Genomic DNA, 24,693 nt, shown 5'->3' with positions numbered 1-24,693 from the left:
GTTCATTTCAGAATCATTATATATTCTCTTAATTCTTTCCTTCCATATTTCCTACATGAGAATAGAAGGGGAGATATTCCATAATTTATTGTATATTTTGGTATTTTCTCCATTAGGACAACTATTTAGTTAACTCTCAATATTTTCGAGTGATAACCAATTTAATTTTTGACTAATCTAATGCCAACATTCCCTTGTAAATGGGAATTGGTATAATAAATATTCTATTGACTCTGATTTTCCTTTGCATAGTGTGCATCTTGATAGACCCTCAAATCCCATCTTCACGAATCTATTAGTTGTTAAGATTCTCTTTTGTATTGCAGCCCATAGAAATATCCCAACTTTTGGCAAGCACACTAGGTCCCAACATAGATTAAGGGGGATATTTATTTTCTCCTATCATTGTCAATTAGTTATAAGGTCATAGCCTTTCTTTACACTATATTGTCCATCCTATGATGCTCCCCATATAAATCTATCTTTACTATTTCTATGATTGGACTATCTTTGACTTAGGAAATTAGTAAAAAACTCATTTTCTTGAGATGATAGGTTAGTACATTCTAAATTAAAAACAATGATATTCTTGAATGAATAAAATAAAAAAATCTAAATACAATGATAAAATTTAAAGAAAATATTTTTAATAATATCTTCAAAACTTTAAGTAGTAATGTTAAGATTGTTTTTATATTAAGAATTAATAAATGCATTCTCTAATTTTTATTTTTATAAGAAAATAACTACCATCTATTATTTTAATTAATAGTAACAAACTTAGTATACTAAAGTCAAGATTACTTTTTTTAATCAAAAATTGAAAAAATATTTTTTTCAATATTTTTAATATCATAAAAAATTATTTTTTGTATTTCATTAATTTTTTTAAAATTATTTTAAAAAATAAAAATCATTAATATAAAAGGTATATTTTTGTTTCTAACTTTATCTTTTTTATTAATCTTTTTTAAAATAAAAAATAATTAATAATTTTTTTTAAAATAATAGCATAGAAGATAAAATTAATTGTATAAAACTTAAAACTTATTTTTTTTGATGGGTTAAAAAACATGTATTAATTAAATAAAGTATTAAAATTATAAAATATTATATTTAAAAAAAAAATTGATTCTAATTAAAATATGTTAAAATTTGATTCTAATTTATAAAATTTATTTAAAATTAAAATTAAAATTGATTCTAATTTATAAAATTTATTTATTTATATCATTTATTCTATTTTTTGTAATTTTATTTTACACAATAGACAATTTATATTAATTATTTTAATTATTTAAAAATACATATTTTTTAAATTTTATTGTTAAAATTTAAATAAAAAGAAATATTTTTACAATTAATTTAAAAAATATGTATTTTTAAATAATTAAAATAATTAATATAAATTGTCTATTGTGTAAAATAAAATTACAAAAAATAGAATAAATGATATAAATAAATAAATTTCTAAAATTAAAAATATATTATTTTAAAATTTCCTAAAAGCTATTCATAAATCTTGTCATGTATTGAACTTTTGCCTATTAATATAGGGACAAAGTATGTCAAATAACCACAAATTTGAGAAGACCATAGACTAAAAGGTATTTGACATATTTGTTTGAATGAAGTTCGGATTAGGTTTTTAATTGTTAATAGTTTGGTAGTTATCTATTTTTTCTAGTGTTAAGTATTAGTTGTCCATTCAATATACTAATCATTACTACTAAAATGGAACAACTAATATAAGCATTGATATTCAGAATTTGTAAGTTTTTGTTTCAAGGCCCTTTGAATAGACCCAAAATATTTTGTCAAATACAACTTGTCACTTGATAATATCTACATGTGTTTTTTTTTTGTAATAATCTTTTGGTTTACTATGAGCTATGATTTTAAGTTCAAATTAGTTCTCTAAAGAATCTTGCAATTATTTTGAATTCAATTTTAGTAAGTAATTATTACATGTATGGTTAATTTTTTTTGGGTGTACTAACCTTTCATTTCAAAACTTTTGATCAAGATTTAATGGCTTTGTATGCAAACTATTTCATTAGTATCTTAATAATTGATATCAAAAATAGATTGTGATCTAGATACTTAGTTTATTTGAGCTAAATTTGATATTAATTATTTTCCTACAAATGAAAGCCTTTAATTGGTGTTACTCTAATTTTATCTTCTTATTACATATGTAGGTCTATAATTGTGTGGAGAGATTCTAGCAATGGGTCATTCAAATGTTTTCCATCCCTCTTTTGGGATGAAGGGGAGTTCTATGTCCAATATTGGATAGCAACATGATAGAAGGGTTCACTTCACAGTTCTAAAAATATTAAACTATCAAGTAGGCAACTAGAAAACATGAAAGGTTGCTTGGGGTTATGCTTTAAATCAATTTGTTTTTAGCCTAATAGATTGCTACTTCCAATTATGATATTTCCTATGAACAAAATAAAGAGTGTTAATGCTTTAAAAGTAAAATCACTCTTGCCTCAATACAAGGATGACAAATGGCAATGGATAGAAGAAGGATTTGTCTTAGAAGCATCCTTCAATGTCATGATAAAGGAGAATGGACTTGATGTTCCCCATAAATTTGAGAAGCAAAATAGTGCAAGATGGTTTTCCCTAGGATTTTCATTAGTCAAGAAACTTGAGATACCTTTCATTTTCTTGTTTTTTTGAGTTATTGGGTTCATCTGCCATGACAAGAATTTGTGGTACAGTAACCTATCTATTGGGCAACTTTATTTTTCATGTCATGACTACATGAGCCAAGAAATTCTTTTGATTGGGGCAAATGATTCATGCAATATAAATTACCTAGATAATCTATTCAATTTTACACAATTGAGAATATCATTAGTTAAAACATGTAAAATAATGTGTATCAGTTATTTCCTTACACCTCTTATAGGGAAAGTGCTAGTATATTTATATTCATATATTATGATATTTATGTTTTCTTGTTTATATTTATATGTTGTCACATTTATATATTTGTATTCTCATAATTCATATACATTTATATACCATTTTTTTCATAGATCTATGTTCATTAAAAAAAAAAAAAAGGTTTTATTACTATATTAATATTTTCACATATTTACATTTATGTTTTCTTATATTTATATTTATATTTAATTGTTTTTGTATTTATATTTTTATGTTCATTTTATTAATTAAAAATATACACTCGGTAGATATGTAAATCATCATCATTATGGAGACCTCTCCTCATAAGTGCCACTAAATAATAAAAATTAGAGTCTATAATTTCTCTTTTTTTTCACTAATAAATTTTAATAACAACTCTTGGAAGACCAAAAGCCACAACCTATAGATGACCTCTTAAAATGAAACAAATACAACCAATGGAAGACTATAAGTCACAACTTAAAATTACACAAAAATTTCACTCTTTGTGATCTGAGCCAAGATTTTCATAATGAGATCTATTGCTTCAACCAACTTAGCTAAACCCCTTAGACAAAATAATATTGAATAGTAAACAAAAATTATATATTTTCCCACTTATTATTTACTTTAAAATCTATAATATACATTATTACAAACCTTCTTTGTAAGTTATTATATCTTATATAAAATCTCATTATCCTTTAGGGGAAACTACTAGTAAAATGTTTGTTAAGTAGAAAAAATCTAATATTTAAAATTATGGGCTTTAAGGGATGTATTTTTAGGGTTTTATATTGATTTTATACTTTGCTAACACAAATAATAATTAATCTAGGCTTTGGCCCATTACCTAAGTAACAAGAAGTTATATGACATTCTCAACTATCCCCTAGAAACTATAAAGATATTAGAGTATTTGGTTTTGTAACCTTATAAGCATCCCACTACAAGCTAAAATATTCTTTATTTTTTATTTCATTGCGCTATTTTGAAAATGATTTAATCCTTACCTACATAAAATATTCTTTTTATTTATTTCATTGCACTATTTTGGAAACAATTTAATCCTTACCTACATAAAATATTCTTTTTATTTTATTTCATTGCACTATTTTTGAAACGATTTAATCCTTACCTACATAATTAGTATATTTGTCCTTCATTCCTGTGTATATTTTTCTTTCACAATAATTACACGTGGGATTAAATTCTTCAAGATACTATTTATTTTCCTCCTCACCATTCCTTCCCGTATGTGTATATTTTTCCTTCATAATAATTACATGTGGGATTAAATTCTTCAAGATATTATTTATTTTTCTCCTCACCATTCCTACCCACATAGTCTATAGAGTTAATAAATGAAAAATAGCTCAATTTATATGTATTATTTGCCTCATCTATGACTTATTTCTCTCATCTAGAATCTTATTTGTCCTCCAAAGATATTCATCCCTATGTGTATTTTTCTTTCACAATAATTACATGGCGGATTAAATTCTTCAAGCCACTATTTATTTTTCTCCTTACCATTCCTTCCCACATAGTCTATAGAGTTTATGAACAAAAATACCTCAATTTTTATGTAGTCTCTGTCTCATGGATGACTTATTTCTCTCATCTAGAATCTTATTTTTCCTCCAAAGATATTCATCCTTGTGTATATTTTTCTTTCACAATAATTACATTTGAGATCAAATTCTTCAAGCTACTACTTATTTTTCTCCTTACCATTCTTTCCCACATAATCTGTAAAATAGAGTTTACAGATGAAAAATACCTCAATTGATATGTAGTCTTTGCCTATCTATAACTTATTTCTCTCATCTAAAATCTTATTGAACAAAATCTTAGACCTTATACTTCCTTCCATTTGATAACTTATTTTATATATAATTTACTTAAGCAAAACTAATATTCAATTACTTTCTTAACATGTTAAGAAAAAATTATATAAATTATATTTTATATAAGCTCAACAAATTAAATTGCACTTGACCCGTTTAATAAAATAATTATGGGTTTGTCACTACTTCTCCGAATCTCCATTTCTTATAGCAATCAACCATTATATTATGCATAAATAGACTGAATGATCTACAAGTTCGCTAAAACCAAATAGTCTATAAGAACATAAGCAATGTTCAATAACAATAATATATATGCAACAAAGAGTCAACAAAAAATTAACAGACTTTACACCTGGAATGAAATCTTTTGCAAAGCCAAGAACATACCAAGAAGTTAATACAAAACAATATTGTATGACAAAAACATTACCCGAATAATATTTATAAGTCAAGTTGGCATTTATGGTTTACCCGAATAATTTTTCTAAGTCAAGTTGGCATTTATGGTGTATAATAAAAATTTCAATCTTTCAAGACCATGAAAAGCCACTCTGCATTTCTTTATGTGAACGCGCGTGTGTATGCCCAATGACTTTGACGCGGTGAAAGAGACTCTAAATTTTATATTCAAATGAGAGATTCCAAGCAGATCATGGCAAGGCTGTGTATACATTCATGGATTTGACGTCCATTCAAGAGTCGAGTCTTTTTCTCCATTATAACGCGGAATGACTTGTATTCAGATAATGCAAAACCAAATTCGTGCGTGTATTCAAAAGTCTTATAAAATTTGGACTTGAAGCACAAGACTTAGTTATTGTTTGAAGAACAAGACTTGATTTTATTGAATGGAGTATAGTTGGCATGATAGTTTCCAGGAAATTACCTCCACATTTTTTAGGGTTTGTTGAAGAGCAAGACTTGATTTTATTGCAAGCTCTGAGAACTTTTGTAATATATAGAATAGAGGTTTGTAATATATAGAATAGAGGCTATGTTTTGTTTTCTATTCATTTGATGGTTGAAGATGGAAGGCAAAGTAGAGGGAGAATTTCAGCTTCCTCGATTCAGATTTCACCCCATAGAAGAGGAATTAGTGGGGTTTTATCTCAGGGAAAAAGTGCAAGGCCAACAGTTTGGATTTGATATCATTGGGACTTTGGATTTGTACCGATATGATCCTTGGCAGCTCCCAGGTACTAATTATGATAGAAAAAGTTATTAGTCTTTCAATGATCTGCAAATGTTAAGATAGTTTCATGTTGTTTTATTTCAATCATGTTGTTTTATTTTGGATTGAAATTGTATTTGTTAGAGTTTCTGTTATGTTTATTAGTATTTGTTGGAAAATCTTGTTAGGTTGAAGGTAAGTCCGTAAGCCTACTTTAATTTTATAGATATTCTTGTTATCAGATCTTTGTTAAGATGGGTATGTGCTGATTGGAAGATGGTTATCTTATCAAATCTTACTTAAGATGGTTAGTTTATCACATCTTACTTGAAGATAGGAATGTTGTGATTCTTGATGTTCGTCGTTGTTGTTTCTGAATTTCATTGTATAAAATTTGTTTTAGGATGAATGTTTCATATCATATTCGGTTATCCAATTAAATCAAGATTTTAAAAAAAAAAATTGTTATGATCTTATAGTACTTTTTTTAATCATATAATACTTATTTTATCAATCTCTGATTTGTTGGGAAATGGTGTTTACTAAATTTTTTCAAGATTGCAGATATGATGACTTTAAAGTAAAATCATTCATAGTATATGATTTGTCATCAAAATAATTTTAAATGAATTATGTAAAATTTGTAAATATTAGACTTGATAGAAAAGCATTAAAGATCTAACACTTCAGAATGAATTTCATTTTTGCATCCTAAATATTCGAACCCATGAGCCCTACAATCTTCTTATAATTTGCAAAATACCATACCAATGATAGATCACTAAGTTTATTTTAAAATATAAACATAAAATTATTGCATAAATATTTTTAAAAAGTTTAGAAAAGTTAAAAATTGTGAAGCGTCCACTGATATAATGAATTTCTATATTTGAAAGCACTTAATTCGGTACCAAACTTCATGATCAACCATGGGATAATGTAATGTTCTTAAGGGGAACTTGCGCTATACATGATCTCGATATGAATGCAATATTCACTAAAAAGAGGGGATCTCAACCCTTAGGCAATTACTTAGGTAGTCTTGTCGTGTGCTCTCAATAGAAAATGCTTCAAGTAGTTCTCCCTTCATGCTTCAAGTAGTCTTCCCAATGCCTCTAGTAGTTCTCCTCCGTACCTCGGGTAGTTCTCCTTTGTGCTTTGGGTAGTCTTTCTAGTGCCTCTGGTAGTTGTCCTTTGTGCATAGTTCTCCTTCATGCCTTGGGTAGTCTTTCCAATGCCTGTGGTAGTTCTCCTCCATGCCTCTAATAGTTCTCCTCTGTGCCTCAGGTAGTCTTTCTAGTGCCTCAGGATGTGTGTCATACGATGTCAATTTGTAGGATGGAAAAGGTCGTACAGTACCTTATTGGTTGTACAATATGTTGGGTTCTGGCCATCAGGAAATGGGAGGCCATATGGTGTCAAGGCCGTACGGCAAAATCCATGAATGATGAAGGTTCATAACCATACAATGCTTTGAAGGGTGGCATGTCTATTGACATGTGATAGGTAGTGTTGTAGCAATGCTCACCCAAATGCAACCAATACACCCATGCCTTTTGTTGCATTGAAACATAATTCCTTAGATAGCCCTCCAACCATTTGTTCACAATCTTAGTCTATCCATCTGACTATAGATGGTAGCTCGTACTTGGTGACAACTCCATTCCTATTAGCCTAAATAACTCCATCCAAAAATTGCTAAGGAAATGATTATATCTGTCACTTACTATATTTTGTGGAAGACCATGTAAATGTAAAACCTCACGATAGAATAGCTCAACCACTTTTGATGCTTGGTACTTGATGGAAATGGATAAGAAATGGGCATACTTGGTCAAACAATCAACCACAACAAAAATGCAGTCCTTCCCCTGAACTTTGGGTAGCCCAGTGATGAAATCCATTGAAATGCTTTCCCACTTTTGATCAGGGATCAGCAATGGTTGGAGAAGTCCCACAAGTAGGGTATGCTCAAATTTGTTTTGCTAACAAGTAGGGCATTCCCGTACATATTGTAAGACATCATTCTTGAGGCCCTTCCATCTAAAATGTTCTTAGATTTGCTTATAGTTTTTTAGGTATCTTGGGTGTCCAGCCAATGGTGAATCATGCATCTCCTTTAGAATTTTTTCCTTCATTTTGGACTTGGGTACCAGATAAATCATGCCCTTGTAGTAGATAATATCATCAACCACCTTATTCCTATCATCTTGTACTTGAACATCCATCAACTAGCAAGCAAATATGTTTTTGGAGTATTCAACCAATAGGCATTCCTTCCAATATGCTGAAATTTTGAACAATGAACATATTGTAGTCCTCCTTGATAGAGCATCAGCCACTACATTATGTTTTCCCTTCACATACTCAATATCAAAGTCAAAATCTTGGATTTTGCTCACCCACTTATGTTTTCAATAATTTAAATCTTTCTACTCTAAAAAATATCTAAGGCTATGTGATCTATCCACACCACAAATTTTGCCCCAACAAAATACTGCTGAAACTTTGTTAGTGCATGCATGATTACGAGCATCTCTTTATCATAGATGGAGTACAATATTTCTGCTTCTAAGAGTTTTTGACTCTTGAATACAATGGGGTGACAGTTTTGCATCAACACCATGCCAATACCTTCTTCTGAAGCATCACACTCCAAGATGACAGGCAAATTAAAATTAGAAAGTACCAGTACTATGCATGAACACATAACTTCCTTCAACCTGTCAAAAGTGTGGTGTGCCTTCATATCCCAATGAAAAGATCCTTTTTTTGTTAGGTCTATCAATGGTGCACTAAGTTGTGAAAACTCCTTCATGAACCTTCTATAGTAACTACACAATCCAAGAAATCCACGTAGATTAGAGAGAGTCTTGGGAGGTGGCCAATCCAAGATGGCTTGAATCTTTTCCTGATGTACTTGAACCCCTTGAGCAATGATTATATGCCCTAGATACAATATCTGTGTCATTCCAAAGTCACATTTAGACCTCTTGGAAAATAGTGATTGTGACTCCATAATTCCAAGTACTTCATCCAAATGCCTCAAATGTTCCTCCCATTTCTTACTGTAAATAAGTATGTCATCAAAAAATAACATTAGGTACTTTCCCAGTTGCTTGTTGAAGATGTGGTTCATGCATGACTAGAAAGTAGTTGGAGAATTAGTTAGACCAAATGGCATAACTAGGAACTCATAATGTCCATAGCAGCAATGGAAGGCAATCTTCTCCACATCTTCATCCCTCATGCAAATCTGATGGTATCTCAAACGAAGATCTATTTTTGAAAAATAGAGTGCACCATGTAACTCATCCTATAGTTCATCAATCTTGGGGATGGGGTACCTATTTTTAATGGTTTTCTTGTTCAGTGCATGATTTTCCACACACATTTGGAGGGTTCCATCCTTCTTCTTAACCAAAACTATTGATGATGCAAAGGGGCTACAATTAGGCCAAATCCATCCTTTCTCTAGGAGTTCTTAGATCATTTTTTCTATCTCCTCCTTAAACCTTTTTGGATGGTTGTAGGGTGTAGTGATAGCGGGTTTTGCTCCTTCCTCCAACTCAATGATGTGCTCAAATCCTCTGTGTGGAGGGATGCCCGGAGGGATGTTGATGAAGATTGTACTATGCTTATCGAACACTATGTGAAGTTCATCATCTTGGTGGTTAATCTATTTTCATTTCATCATTTTTGTTGATATCAAACATTGTGTTGCCCAAACAATGTCATCATGTCGAAGAATAGCTTACATCCATTGTGTTGATATTTCCTTCAGCCCTCCATTTGACATTCCCCTAAGGACCACCTTCTTTCCATCCACTTTGAATGAAAACTCCATTCATTTGAAACTCTAGGTGTACTCGTCTAATGTTTCCATCCATTGGATACTAAGAATTACTTCCATGTCATCTAGATTTACAACAAATAGATCTTCAATCATTGTATGGTTTCCCATGGTGATGCTAAGTTGTGGGACCAAATGGGTACATGATAAGAGGTTTCCTCTGACTACCTTGACTTGGAATTCTACATGTGTCTCCATAGTTAAACCTCTTCATTCCACAAGTGATGAATTAATGAAATTAAGTGTGGCCCCACTGTCCAGCATAACTATGACCCTTTGTTCTTGGAGAGTTCCTTGCACCCAAAAAATAGTACACCTTAGAGTGCCCACAAGAGCAATGGTTTCTCCTCAGTGTACTAGTGTAGCAATCCTCTCTACATGATTTATGTTTCCCTCTTTCGCAATTTGTTGATCATCTTCTTTGACTCATGGTTCCTTGTCCTCTTCATTGTCTCACATCACTTCTATGTAATGGCTCTTCCCCTTCCCTAAGCACCAGTGTCTTGGTTCCCATAATTCCTTACAATTAAAACATAGCTTCCTTCTCCTCAGATCTTGTCTCATAGCTTCATCTATTGACTACTTCTTTGGAGGGGGCTTGTTGTCTTTCTCCTTCAGAATGATGGGTGGCCTAGCATGTGAATAACTTTTAGACAAAGAAGTGGATTTTGCCATGTCTTGTGCCTTCTTGATTGCTACCACAAGTGTGTCAGGGTTAAAACCCTTCACCCAACCCTTTAAGGGTTCAGTCAACCCATCCATGAATAAAACAACAAGTATTCTCTCTAAAATGTCTGTCACAGCCTCTGAAATTCTATAATATAGCTCTCTAATGATCTAGTCTACTTTAGTTGTGCCAACTCCTTAAAGTTAAGTTCCAAATCCTTTCTATCAAAGTGATCAATAAGCCTCTCTATAAATTTGACATATGAAGTGATTCAATTATGACCGAGGGTGACCATCCCATGGTGCCACCATTCATGGGTGATTCCCTCTAAGTGAAGTGCAGCAAACTTGATAGCCTCTTCTTTAGGCATGGGGTTGAGCTAGAAGTATGTATCAGCCTTTTGAACCCATGCTTGCGTTGATGTATGCCCAGATCCATCAAAGCATGATAAGTTTATCTTTCCAATATTTCATCTAATGTCATCATTGTAATCATCCTACCTTCTAGAATACCTCATCCACAAATCCACATAATCCTTGAAAGACAATTCTACATCAAATCCAGCATCGAACCAGTCTTGACAGAATTGATCTTGCATTTCAAGGAAAGTAGGCTCTTGTTCCCTAGGTTGTTCTAACCATCGAGGAAATGTTGGCATCATTGGTTATGTGTGGGATCACTCTGTGTGAAGCCTTTCATTGACAAAATTTTCACCATGCCCATTGTGTCCTCCATTTGACCTTCCTTGTGCCAAAAGTCAGAGGGTCTTGCCAATTTGATCTTGCCCCTTTTCCAATGGCTCATAGAGTTGTTGTTGTCCATTTAACAAGGTTTGACTAAGTTGTTGTTATCCACTTGTTAGCTCCCTTAGAAGTTGCATTATTTTAGCACTTGATTCACCCATTCTTCCTACGGATCTTGACAGCATCCAATATCATCAATAGGTTGGTAAGATCACCAACTCTGATACCACTGTAATGTTCCTAAGGGGAACTCAAACTATACGTGATCTCGATTCGAATGCAATATTGGCTAAAAAGAGGGGATCTCAACCCATAGGCAATTACTTACATAGCTTTTTCATGTGCTCCTAGTAGCAAATGCTTTAGGTAGTCTTCCCAGTACCTCTAGTAGTTCTCTTCTGTGCCTCAAGTAGTTCTCCTCCATGCCTTGAATACTCTTTCCAGTGCCTCTAGTAGTTCTCCTCTGTGCCTCAAGTAGTTCTCCTCTGTGCCTTCGGTAGTCTTTCTAGTGCCTCTGGTAGTTCTCCTCCATGTCTCTGGTAGTTCTCCTCTATGTCTTGGGTAGTCTTTCCAGTGCCTAAGGATGTGTGTCATACGGTGTCAATTTGAAGGATGGAAAAGGTTGTACAATACCTTATTGGTCGTACAGTATGTTGGGGTTTGGCTATTAGGTAGTGGGAGGCCATGCGGTGTCAAGGCCGTACAGTAGCTTTAGCCATGGCCATATGGAAGCTTTAGCCGAGGCCGTAAAGAATCAGTTTATATAGTAGCCTTATTGTGACAAGGTATAGTTTGCGAGTTGTGGCTTTCCGGAAAGTTATAGTCGATCTGAAGATGAACAATATTCGATAAGAAATCCAGATATGCAAACAAGAGATACCAATAAAGTCGCTCCACAAAAATATATATCAATATTTGCCAGAATCAAATCAAGAAATACATAGAGGGTCGATTCCCACTGAAACCAAGACAAGCCAAATAGGGAAGGTCTTTTACTTATGAAATGGAAAATAACAGAGAACTCCAACAAGAGTTCATAGTACATAGAAAATAATTCAAAAGCGTGCCTAAAACAACCTACAAGAAATAAAGGGCTTAAGGAAAACTTACCGAAGGATTACAAAATAGCAATACGCTGACAAGTACAAAAATAACCAATAGACCCGAGAGATTAAAAACATTGATTCTTGAACACATAACAAAATATTATTATTTAATAATATTAAGGACATTACAGATAACTAGAGAAGATAGATTTTAAACACATTTGATTATTACCCAAGTGGTTCCAGTCTAGATTATAACAGATCCAGTTTATAAATTTTAGATTTCAAAATTCAGTGATACAACACTTGGCTTTAAATAATGGATATTAAATTCTCGATTCGGAGATTTCTTTTAACATACATGGTTGTAAGAATCTGGATTTATGTTCTTGTGGGTTGTGTGAATTTATCATTGTCTCAGGTATAGCATTTATTGGGAAAAGGGAATGGTTTTTCTTTGTTCCTAGAGATAAAAAGTGTTCCGCAGCTAGAAGGAACAGGCTTACAGTCTCAGGGTATTGGAAGGTGTCATGGATCTGTAGGTCATATAAAAGTTGACAGGAGCTAGATATCGCGGTAAGGAGCCATAATTCAAGTCATGGGTGCCATTGTCGCCGGTTATGCCTAATGATGCCCTATAAATATACGGTGAATCATCATACATCAGGATACCGTGATACGTAGCTCCTGTCAACGTTTATACGACCTACAGATCCATGACACTTAACTGTTATCTGTAACTGCATAAGTAGATGAGCCAAATTTTGGGTTTCCAACAGAAGGCCACTGGTTCAGACAGACCAGTTCGCAATAAAAAGCTATAATGCATTGGGCTTAAGAAGACCCTGGCCTTTTATAGAGGCAAAGCCCCACGAGGGGAGAAAACAGACTGGATTATGAACGAGTACAGAATGCTAGATTCTTGCCCTTCAAGTAAGGTTTTTGTTTACAACACTTATAACAAAAAAGTTCATTGAAGAATTCATTATACTAAAATAGTTAATAATTCTTCTAACAAATTTTTAGAAGATTTTTATATGTTGAAACTTCTATATGATAAGACAAGTGTAATTCATTCATTATCTATTGATCTAATTTTGATCATTTGACAAGAAACTAGATATTTTAGTTGCACTTTTGTATTTCTTCACTCTACACTGCTAGAATGACAATATCTTCTTATAAATTGTTGGTGCAGAAGGATGTTGTTTTGTGCCGCATATACAAAAAGCCCACTACAGAAAACACTGGAGCAACGCTCGCTTGGTGTTTCAGCTAATAAGAAGCCTTCTTCTTCTTCTTTTCTACAACGTGACATTTTTTCACTGAACTGTAACCATGATTATAAGCTGATGAACTTTCCAAGTAAATCTATCGATGATGAAGGATTGTGTTGTGAGAATAGAAGTGATGACGAAGAGCTTTTGGACTGCATGGCTTCATTCAATGAAACCAAGTTGAAACCGCCAGAGTTAGAGGTGCCCAAGATGTGTGGGGAAAAGTTGTTTTAGTAAGTCCATGGACACCTTCTGTCCTGTTATCAACTCCTAAGGACTACTGGAACAACATCTCAGATGGTACATGCATTCCTTCAAAGTATAGCTTTACCATGTAAAATGAAGATGCATCTTTCTAGATTTCATGTTTGTAAATCCTTGATTTGAGCATCTACGCTCTTTTTATTTTTTTATTTTTATTTTTTTTGTTAGGGTAAGCAATTTAGTTTTGTCAAAAAAGTTGAATTCTGAAAATAAATTGGAATTCTATTTAGTTTACATCTTTGAGATGCATTTATATTTTTAAAAAAAATAAGAAATAACATATTTTATTTTATTTTATTTATAAATATTAGTATTTTGATATAGAAATGACTGTCGAAACTAAGTTTACAATTAAGAAATTTAAATACTTCCAGCCCATTATACTCCACTCCTAATTGCTTTTATAGGGTGTCTTTGACATTAATTACATCTGAATTAGTCAAGTGAATTCTTTTATACCTATTTGGATAATCAGATGTGAAATGATTTCTTAATAGAGACATTATATTTAAAGGGCTTGGATCCTTGCCATCCATACTAGTAAGTCAAGCCAAACCAATCTAAAGAGTTTATTAAAATATTCAATTTGTCAAAATAATAGCCATATATAGAACAGTATAATACAAAAACCAAGCCAAACCAACCTAAAGAGTTTATTAGAATACTCAATTTGTCAAAATAATAATCATATATAAGGTAGTATAACACAATAAAATATTTTATTGAAATTTTTTTCAAAGGATTTTGAAGTGTAAAAGTTAAAATGGTTAGTATAATGTTATAAATATATAAATATATTGTTTAAGTTAATATTGTTGCTTAAGAAGGAAGTCTAAGAAAGCACGTTTGCACTAACAGAGTATTAATATAATATCAGACAATATGCATAAATTATGATTGTTTTATTATTAAATTTTCTAGGCATGGTAGAATCCAACTCAATTCTTGTTTGGTTCTATTCACTAATTCTATTGGAGTTCTACATAAAGGAAGTTTTTAATAAGTTATAAATATATTGAATGTTGAATCTTTGGAAACTGTCTTTATTTTTTTGTATGTTCATTGTTGAGGAGATGTAAGTGAGAAATGAGAAGTTCTTTACGTAGGGTTATGTTAACAATTTTCTCTAGGATGGAGCAAGATGTAAATCTTCATGTGAAGGTTAAAAATGTATTCTAATTTATTGTTAAATAATACATTAGCTTCTTGTTTTGGAGGGTGGAATTTTTACCAAGAAATTTTTTCCCCACGTATATCTATGTTTTCTATCATGTCTCATTCCTCTAGTTTCATAATTCTAAAATATTAATTCTACATGTTATAATGATGCTGAAATTTGTCTAATTTGTATATTGTAATCACTTTCCTTTAAGGTTTTAATTGTTGGAAATTAAATATGTATGTTTCCACTTTTATGGCATAGTTGTATGTGCATGTATTCATTTATTTGAAGTTATTCAAGAAATCATTTGATATAGGATATTCATACCAATCTCAAATGGCTTTCTAGGATGTTCTTATTTCCTTTAGTTGGCATCAGATTTTAGTTTTGTGAATTGCATGTTCCTTGCATGTGAGGATTCATAGTATTTCTAGTTCTTAGTATTTCTTCTATTTAGGACTTCAAGTGCAAGAAAGACAAGAATAAAAAGACTCAATATCGATACCATCATATGAGTTGTATGATTCAACTATCTCAATCATATGATACAACTCATCTCTCATAGTAGTAACCTTCTCCCTATTGGGGAGGGTGGTAGAAATCAATAGTGTAGAATCTAGGATGTCAATAGCATGAGATAGCCTAGCAATAGTATCTCTATATAACTTCTCTCTCTCCTTAGTAGATTATGTCACTTTACATGTTGTACTAAACTCAACACTACCACCCACTCAATGAATAGTACCCTCCTATGAGGATGTATGTGCACCCTAAGTACCAAATGTCATAATGTATGATGTATATAAAGATATGTATGCCTATAAATTGAGCTAAGATGCAAGTATGAAAAAGATAGATTTGTACTTGAAAAACAAAGTTGGTCCTCTAGATTTTACATTATATATCTTTTGAATAAGTTTGAGAAACTAAGTTATTGTAGTGTTCTTCTACCTAATATTTGACTACATTAGTTTTAGAAAGGCTAGGATTGCCATTACACCAAAAGATTGGGATATCAATGCCTAATACAACTAGTGGTCATATAGAATCACAAAATGTGGTTAAGCCATGTCGCAAATCCTACAAGGGATGTTGGCCCACTACTACCAATCACCCTCCTAGCGTCACTCGATGTGGCCTACAAGATTTAAACCTATAACCAAGCTCTGATACCAATTGTTAGAAAGGCCAGAAGTTGTCGTTACAGCAAAAGATTGACCTATTATTTTGCAATACAACCAATAGTCTTATAGAACCATAGAAGGTGGTTAAGCCATGTCTCAAATCTTGCCAAGGATGTTGATCCACTGCCAATAGTTAATTCTATATCTTAAAAGCTAGATATTTTATATTCTAGTTTTAGTAAGTTAAATTCTTCTAAAATACAATTGACTACTTACATTAATCTATGTTAACTAAGTTTAATCTATGACTATAATTAACTAATGTTAAATTTAACTATACTTATCTATATTTAATCTATGTCTATCATTAACAAGGTATTAAATTGCATGACTGAGTTATCTAGTTGAATTTCAGCTATGGTTAATTAGATTAAATTTAACTATATAATTTTCTAATGTGTTTAATCTATCAAACATATAATAACTAAAAAAAACAAGTTTAACTAATTTAACCAATGAATCTAACTAATAATAAAATAATTATAAAATAATAAATCTAGCTAATAATAACATATACTAACTTAAGAAAAACTCAACAAAACAAAACAATTTTTAAAAAAAAAAATTGCACGTACTTGTATGGCCAAAACACCTTAACTCACTCCATGAAATCCACAAGCCGCTACAATGAAAATGACATGCTATGGATAACCACAAAAAATATACATTTTTGTGTACAATTTTGGCCAAAAGTGTTCTGATTGAAAGGATTTCAGTTGTAACCTTTCAGCTACCTCTGTGCTACATTGATGCCAAGCGGTGCCATGTGGGTATGCCCAAAACCATTTCAGCTATAACATGAATTGTAACCTGTTTGGTCATAGCATGTTCAACTGTAACCTATTCGTCCATAACCTTATTAGATATCATAAAGGGTGACACAGGTTTGTGCTTTGGAAATGACCCACTAAGGGTCATTGCCAAAAATATATATTTTGTGTATACAATTTTGGCTAAAAGGTTTTTGGTCATAACCTTTCACCCACCTCCATGCCACATCAATGCTAAGTGGTGTCACAAGGGTACAGTCAAAATCATTTTGGCCATAATATGTTTGATGATATTTAATGTCTACCCCTACTTGACTTTTCTATTGTAGTGTCAAATTCTTGTAGGTTATTTTTTTGATTATGTTTTAGGATTATCAGTACTTGGTTACCGAATTAGATTAAATGTATTTCATATTTAGTTGATATGTCTATTGAGTTACTCAGCTAATTCAATTATTTCATATGTTTATGTTTACCCTTTCAATAATGATATAGGTATGTTTAGTTAGTGATTTTAGTTATCTCATGATGGTTAGATAGATGGATTAATTATATGTTATTTCTATGGATACTTACCCCATACTTGCATGTGTATGGTGTGCATGTACGTTTTCTTTGTGTTTGATGTTTCTGATGTGGTTAAGGAAGGGAGACATAGTCACCTCCTAGTTGGGACCTACATGATATGTACCACTTCCTACCATTGCTTGTTTAGTTTAGAATATTGTATTTGTACATGGGTGGATTTTATGTAGATTGCAAGTACCAAGTATCGACTTCCCTAAATTGCCAACATGACCATACCCTATCACAATATTTCAATGGTATAAGTGGGGAGTTAACTCTTGAGTCCAAATCCTAAACCCTAAACTAATTGTCCTAGAAAGTAGGACAAGTATCTAAGTTAGTTTCATCTTTCCAAATTCATCAAGTGACATGAATTCATGATTTTTAACCTTTGAGTTTGATCTAGTTTTCTATACTTTGTTATGGGTTTGCATTCAATTTTGTGGGTCTGTGAGTATTTTTGGTTATAATTCAATCAAATTAAAAGATAATTTAATGATTTGATTTAATGAAAATTTAATAAAGAAAATTTAGTGTTTAATTATATTTAGTTAATTGAGAAATTAATTAATTAAAAGAATTAAATTTAGAGATTTTATTGATGTTATAATATTGGCATTTTATATTTATTTAATTTAATAATAATTTATTTAGGAGTTTTATTCTAATAATAAACTCTAAATAATATTATTAATTAAGTTAATAAATATATTATTAAAAGTGTCTCGTGAATTAATTAAATAAAATAATGAAACTTAAAGATAAAGTTATGGTTCTAATTTAGGCATAATTATATTTATTTAATTTAATAATTATTATTTAGGAGTTTTATTTTAAATAATAAACTCTAAATATTATTATTAGTTGAATTAATAAATATATTATTAAAACATATCGTAATTAACTAGAGAGAGAATCAATCAAAAAAATTAACTAGATAGAGAAAACATAAATTTAATAAAGTTTATTTTAATTAAATTGCATAAAGCGTATGCATGAAATTAAAATATAATCAATTAATTAAAGAGAGAAAACTGATTATTTAAATTAGGATATTTTGTAATTGAATATCTAAAAGAGTTGCGCATTAAAAGGTAAAAGGTAATAAAGTAATAAACAGTAATTGATCAGTGAGTTTCCTCGCATGATTGCACAATTAGAGCGCCAAATTTAGGGGGGAGCTCTTTATCAAAGATCTAGAGCTCATTGTTGCAGAAACTGGGTTTTGGAGAAGTGATTTTCAAGGGAAGAAGCTTTTTAGAAGGAAGGGGTCTTCTCATGTGCTTCATGCATTTGTGTGTTTCGTTTTCATGTGTTAGCATCATATCAAGTAGGATCTCATGGTTTAATTGTATAGTCTTCTTCATGTTTAGATAAACTTGTTTAGAAGTTTTTAAATCTGTTTGAAAACCCTTGTGTTGAAAACTTCTTTGCTTTGTTCTTGAATATGTCTATGAATGAATTAATTAGATTGGAACCCTTGTTGTAATTTTAATTGTTCTTCACTTTGAGGTTATATGTATATGATTTATGATTTAGAAACCCTCATTTGTTTAAATTTGGTATTTCATAGATAGAATCGATTAAGAAATTTGTGTTTTTAGATAAGGGTTGGAGAAGAAAATTAGGAGTTTTGTATAGAGAATATGTTTGGTTGAATGTAGTTACCCTATCGGATATAATAGAGAAATATATATATATATATATATAATGTAATTACATAGTAATTTGTAATTATATTATTAAATATTTAAATGATGGGCAAAGAGGTGAATTTATTATTTTTATAAACAATTAAATTGATTTGTTTTAAAGAATTTAATTTTTGTGAGTGGGAGGTGGGCCACCACACCCCCACCTCCCCCTTCTCTCTTTACTTCCGCTGCCAGTGCCTTGTTGCGCGCACAATAGAATCTGTTGTGGCAACAACAAAGTTGTTGTGGTGGTAGCGAAGGGTGGCAAGCTAACGAGCCTTTAAAAATGTTAGGAGTTTAGTTTTATTTTTAATAAATTTTATTTATTAAAAGTTTTAAATTAATAAATAGTTTTTAATATATTTAAAATTATAAAAATTTTAATAACTTAAATATTATTTTTTTATTATTGTTGTTAATTAATATAATTGTTAATTATATTAGTATTATTGTTAATTATTATGTTATTAATAGATTAGTAGCTATTTTATTAATAATTTAAAATAAGTTATTAATAGGTAATTATAATCAATAATTAATTTAATGATTTTTGGTTGAGGTTTAATAACATTAAATTAAAGCTTTTAATTAATTTATTATTAAAATGTATTTGTACAATGTACTTTGAATTGTGATTTAGGGAGATGGGTTAACTCGGGTTTTGTTTAATGATTCGATTTTATATGAAAATGATTATTTTACTATTAGGGGAAATTGATTACATCTTTCGATAATTCAAGAACCTTAGTAGTTTTGATACTTTGGAAATGAAAACATAAACTGTTTATTATAATCAAAAAACATAGTCACTATAATATTTTGAAATGGAAAAATGAGAACTCAAAAACCCTTTTCAAAAGTTTAAATTTTTTGAAAGACAAAGACTGTAATGTGTATGTTTATTGAATCTTGTATTCAAAAAAATGGATTGAACTATGATACTATGTTTAAGAAACTTTATATGAATTGTTGAATTGTCTAGAATTGTAGTGAACTTGGAAAACCTTAGTGAATTTGGAAATTAGAGTGAGATCAAAAAACATTAAGAACTAATATACTTGATAACAAAACTTAAAACTTGAAAACCTATAAGTGAAAATGGAACTAGGGTATTTTCTAATCCTAATATTTTGTGAAAGTTATTTTTGTATGTACTATTTTTATGACATGTGATTTTATTGTTGGGTTTTGACATTGACTTAAGTTTGACCAATCAAGATGTTTACCAAAGGCTTGGGAGTTTTGTCTATGATGTCATGATGATGTTTTGATCTCAATATTTTATACTCAACCATGGTGATGTGGTTTATATGATGTATGAGGATTTTTGATCTGTTGATTGTTATTGCTTTCTAGTGTTCTTGTGTGAAACTGAGGTGAATGGTGTGACATATCTGATATAACCTTTGAGTCTTCAATCAGTTGTATTTGGATTACTTTTCAGTTGCTTGTATAGGACTAAGGTCTTTGTATGATTTATTCTTGATGATGTCATGTTGACATAGATTTGTTGTATGTATACTTGATTTTGGGATCAGTCTTATTAGGATGATTGTGTTGGTGGAATCCTTGATTAAGATAAGTGATTTTCAATGCTTGTCATTTTCTTGTTTAAGAATTAATGTATGGTATGTGGTCTTTTGTGATCTTCTACTTTTGCTGATCTTAGGGTAGGTTATCTATATGTTATGTTGGGAAGTGGCTTGCAATGGATGTCAGAGCCCTAAAGAGGTTTCTTGGGCAATCTATTGTAGGTTTTTTTAATAAGTGATAACATTTCATTTAATAGTTTAAAATAAATTAATAAGATATTGGTATCACAAAAAGTCACTAGGGGGCTAGAGGATTAAAGGCTAGCTAGGTAACCTTAGAGTTGACTCATTAGAATGCCTTGTCTGTATGAAAGGGTACTGATACCACATAGAGATACTAGGGGGGCATAGTCCCAAGAGGCTGCCAAGCTAACCTTAGAGTTGGCTCATGAGATGACACTTGCCCACATGCATAATAGACTTCCTATGTATTAGTGTTGCCTTTGGGATTAGTTGATACTTATGTCTTGGTACCCTTTGAGATAGTTTTCTTTCAGGTGATTCCTTGAACCTAGATGTTGATTTTGACTTTTGAGTTTGTTATCCTATTTAGGACTTGATTTTATCTCCTCAACACAATGGAAGTGGACCTTTTTGGGTTCCACGAGTTTGGATGGTACTGCTTTTTCTTATACCATTGAGATCCAACTATATTCCATTGTTGGATGTGTTTGTGTAGATGTTCCTTTCTATCTAATCCTATATTGCTATGATAGATTGTTATACTCTTAAGTATATTGTATTTGATTTTATTAGATCCTATGAAATGTTGTAATCTATTTTTATGTTGTATATTCTTCCAACCCTTCATACCCTGTGACATGTAGAGTCGATGATGGTGCATTATGATTATTTCCAAGTGGCATTCAAGATGATTGTATATTATTTAAATGGATTCATACTTGTATATAATTATTTGATGTAGATTTATTATATATTGGATTTAGTGTTAATTAAAATTAAATGTGGTTCATCGTCATGGGACCCTTAAGATTTGTAACCTATTTATGTGTTGTTGATATATGATTGTATGTTAATTTTTTGTACTATTATATAGCTATTGTTGTATCTTTATCTTTAAAAATAATCTTTTGCAAATTTCGTGAAACTTTAGGTTAATTTCTTTTTGGGTTCTTTGGCAGGGTGTTACATGATAAGCTATTTGGTCATAACCCTGTTGGATATCCTAAAAGGTGACACAGGTTTGTGCTTTTACTCTATTAGGTATTTCAGGGCCATGCTTAAGGATCTTCTTCTTCTTCTTTATCTTAGAAACTACATCACTATCCTCAGTCTAATCATTTGACTCTTTCTTGGATTTGATATATTCAATCTTGTTTTTCAACTTTTGAATGGTAGCTTGTGTATCTTTATAGTTGAACTTTAGGATGTCTCATTCTTCCTTGATTACATCAAGTTCCTTAAGAGCTTCTTTCGGATTCTTTTGCAACTGATCTAAATCCATAGTGATCTTACTCAAGTTGTCAGTCCTCTTTTGAGTAACTAGTCTCTAATACCAATTGTAAGAAATAGGAAATATTGGGGGGCGATGACTTAGTATTTTACAAAATTTTGTCCAACTATGGATATCTTTAACAATCTTAAAACATGAACATGTGATTAAACTAAAATATCATTAGGGAAAGTTTGGCCAAGGAAAAACCCTAGTGGGGATGGTACCCACAAAATGATTCACTAATGAAAAGTATCTTGTGAAAGATATTGACCCTATTAGGAATCTTGTGTGTGTGTGTGTGTGTGTGTGTGTGTGTGTGTGCGCGCGTGTGCACACAGGCGTATTATAGTATATTTTTTCATGTTAGAGGATTACACCTGGTTAGAAGTATTAACCATGTTAGGAGTTGGTATTACAAATACAATAGTAGAAAGATGAGCCCACTATTCAAACATGCATATACAATGACATTATGTACACAAAAGGTATATATACAAAATCTCTTGTCAATGTTGATATCTTCAATATCTTATTTGACCTCTGTAGCTCACTATACAATCTTCGCATATACTTGACTACTCTTAGCATCAAGTTTGCATCACAAAATAAAAAAACTACAAAATCTAAAAATATCACAAAACTAGCTCACAACTTCGCATCCAAAATTATTTTCTTTATACCAAGCTCTTATGCCCTATTGCCTTTATATCTTCACATGTGTCCCAAAACACAAAATTAACATTTTCTCACTTAGGGTTAATGAAACTAATTTTATGCAGTCCCTAATTAGTTAAGTAATTTTTTTGGTAAACCAAAATAATTTATTAACACAAATTACCATTTCCTTAATTATATCTTGTTATGCCTTTACAAGACTACAACTATTAAATAATTAATATATTCATCCCTACAACTCCAAAACTCATCTACACTTAGTTCTATACTCATCATACTCTACTCTAGCTTCCCTCCAGCATGTACATGTGTAAAAATACATCTAGGAAAGTGCATGAATCAAAATATTCATATTTTTCATTGCTAGCCTTCACAATACTTAGATGATTTTCTAAGTCTTCAAACCAAAACTTTGTCTTCACAACTTATTGACTCGATATAAATGATATGTTTCCATAAATGACAACCTTCATGCATTTCCATATTCACCTCTTGACCAATTTTTTAATAGAACAATATGTGTCAATCATTTGACTTCCATGTGTAAAAAAATTTCTTTCAATTTCCATTTAACCCAAATAGATTTTATTGAATATTTTAAAGTGACAAGTCATGTTAAGTCTAATATTTAATAATGTGAAAAAGGAACAATTAAATCTTTCAAGACTATTCATAACTACTTTGCATTTCTTTATGTGAACATGTGTGTACATGCTCAATGACTTTGAGGTGGTGTATACTCAAAATTTTATATTCAAATGAGAGATTCCAAGTAGATTAAGGTTGTGCAAACATTGATGGGTTTGACATGAATTCAAGAGTCAAGTCTTTTTCTCGATTATAACAATGAATGACTTGTATTTAATAATGCAAAACCAAGATCAGGCTTGCATTCAAAAGTCTCATACATTTTGTTTCAAGAGCAAGACATGATTTTATTGAATGGAATATAGTTGGCATGATGGTTTCCAGGAAATTATCTCCACATTTTCTAGGTTTTGTTGAAGAACAAGACTTTGATTTTATTTCAAGCTCTAAGAACTTTTGTAATATATAGAATAGAAGCTATTTTTTTTTTCTATTCATTTGATGATTGAAGATGGAAGGCAACATAGAGGGAGAATTTCAGCTTCCTGGGTTTAGATTTCACCCTACAGAAGAGGAGTTAGTAGGGTTTTATCTTAGGAAAAAAGTGCAAGACCAATAGTTTGGATTTGATAGCATTGGAACTTTGGATTTGTACTGATATGATCCTTGGCATCTCCCAAGTACTGATTATGATAGAAGAAAATTTGTTTTACAGTGATCTACAACTAGTTAAGATAGTTTCTTGTTGTTTTCTTTTGGGTTTGAAATTATTGTGGTTAGGGTTTCTGTTATGGTTATTAGTATTTGTTAGAAAATCTTATCAGGGTGAAGGTAAGTCTGGGAGCCTAGCTTTAATTTTATAGATATTCTGATGATCAGATATTTCTTAAGATGGGTATGTGTTGTTTCTTAGATGGTTGTCTTCTCAAGTATTGGTAATTTTATCACATCTTAGTTAAAGATGGGTATGTTGTAATTCTTGGTGTTTGTTGCTTCTCAGTTTCATTGTATAAAATTATTTAGCATGAATGCTTCATATTATATTCGGTTATCTATCATCAAGTTATTAAAATTTAATAGAAATAAAATCATTTATTATTTTATATTACTGATTACCTTTTATTTATCTATATAGATTACATTATCTAACTCATGCAAAGAAATGTAGTTCTTGATGTTTTATGTCGTGGAATATAATTAACATCTACT

At 30.9% G+C, this 24,693-nt stretch overlaps 2 pseudogenes; both read left to right on the top strand.

The window, feature by feature from the left end:
• The first annotated feature begins 5,634 nt into the window (after positions 1–5,634).
• LOC149555517 (NAC domain-containing protein 22-like) lies at positions 5,635–14,030 on the top strand (annotated as a pseudogene).
• Positions 14,031–23,995: 9,965 nt separating this feature from the next.
• Positions 23,996–24,693, top strand: part of LOC149555516 (NAC domain-containing protein 6-like) — a 71,123-nt pseudogene continuing 70,425 nt past the window's right edge.

The sequence above is a fragment of the Cupressus sempervirens genome, chromosome 5 (assembly GCF_028749045.1).
Source record: "Cupressus sempervirens isolate cs-2001-9-10 chromosome 5, ASM2874904v1, whole genome shotgun sequence".
NCBI lineage: Eukaryota > Viridiplantae > Streptophyta > Pinopsida > Cupressales > Cupressaceae > Cupressus > Cupressus sempervirens.
Note: the sequence above shows the minus strand (reverse complement) of the source record. Positions and strands in the feature narration are given on the sequence as shown.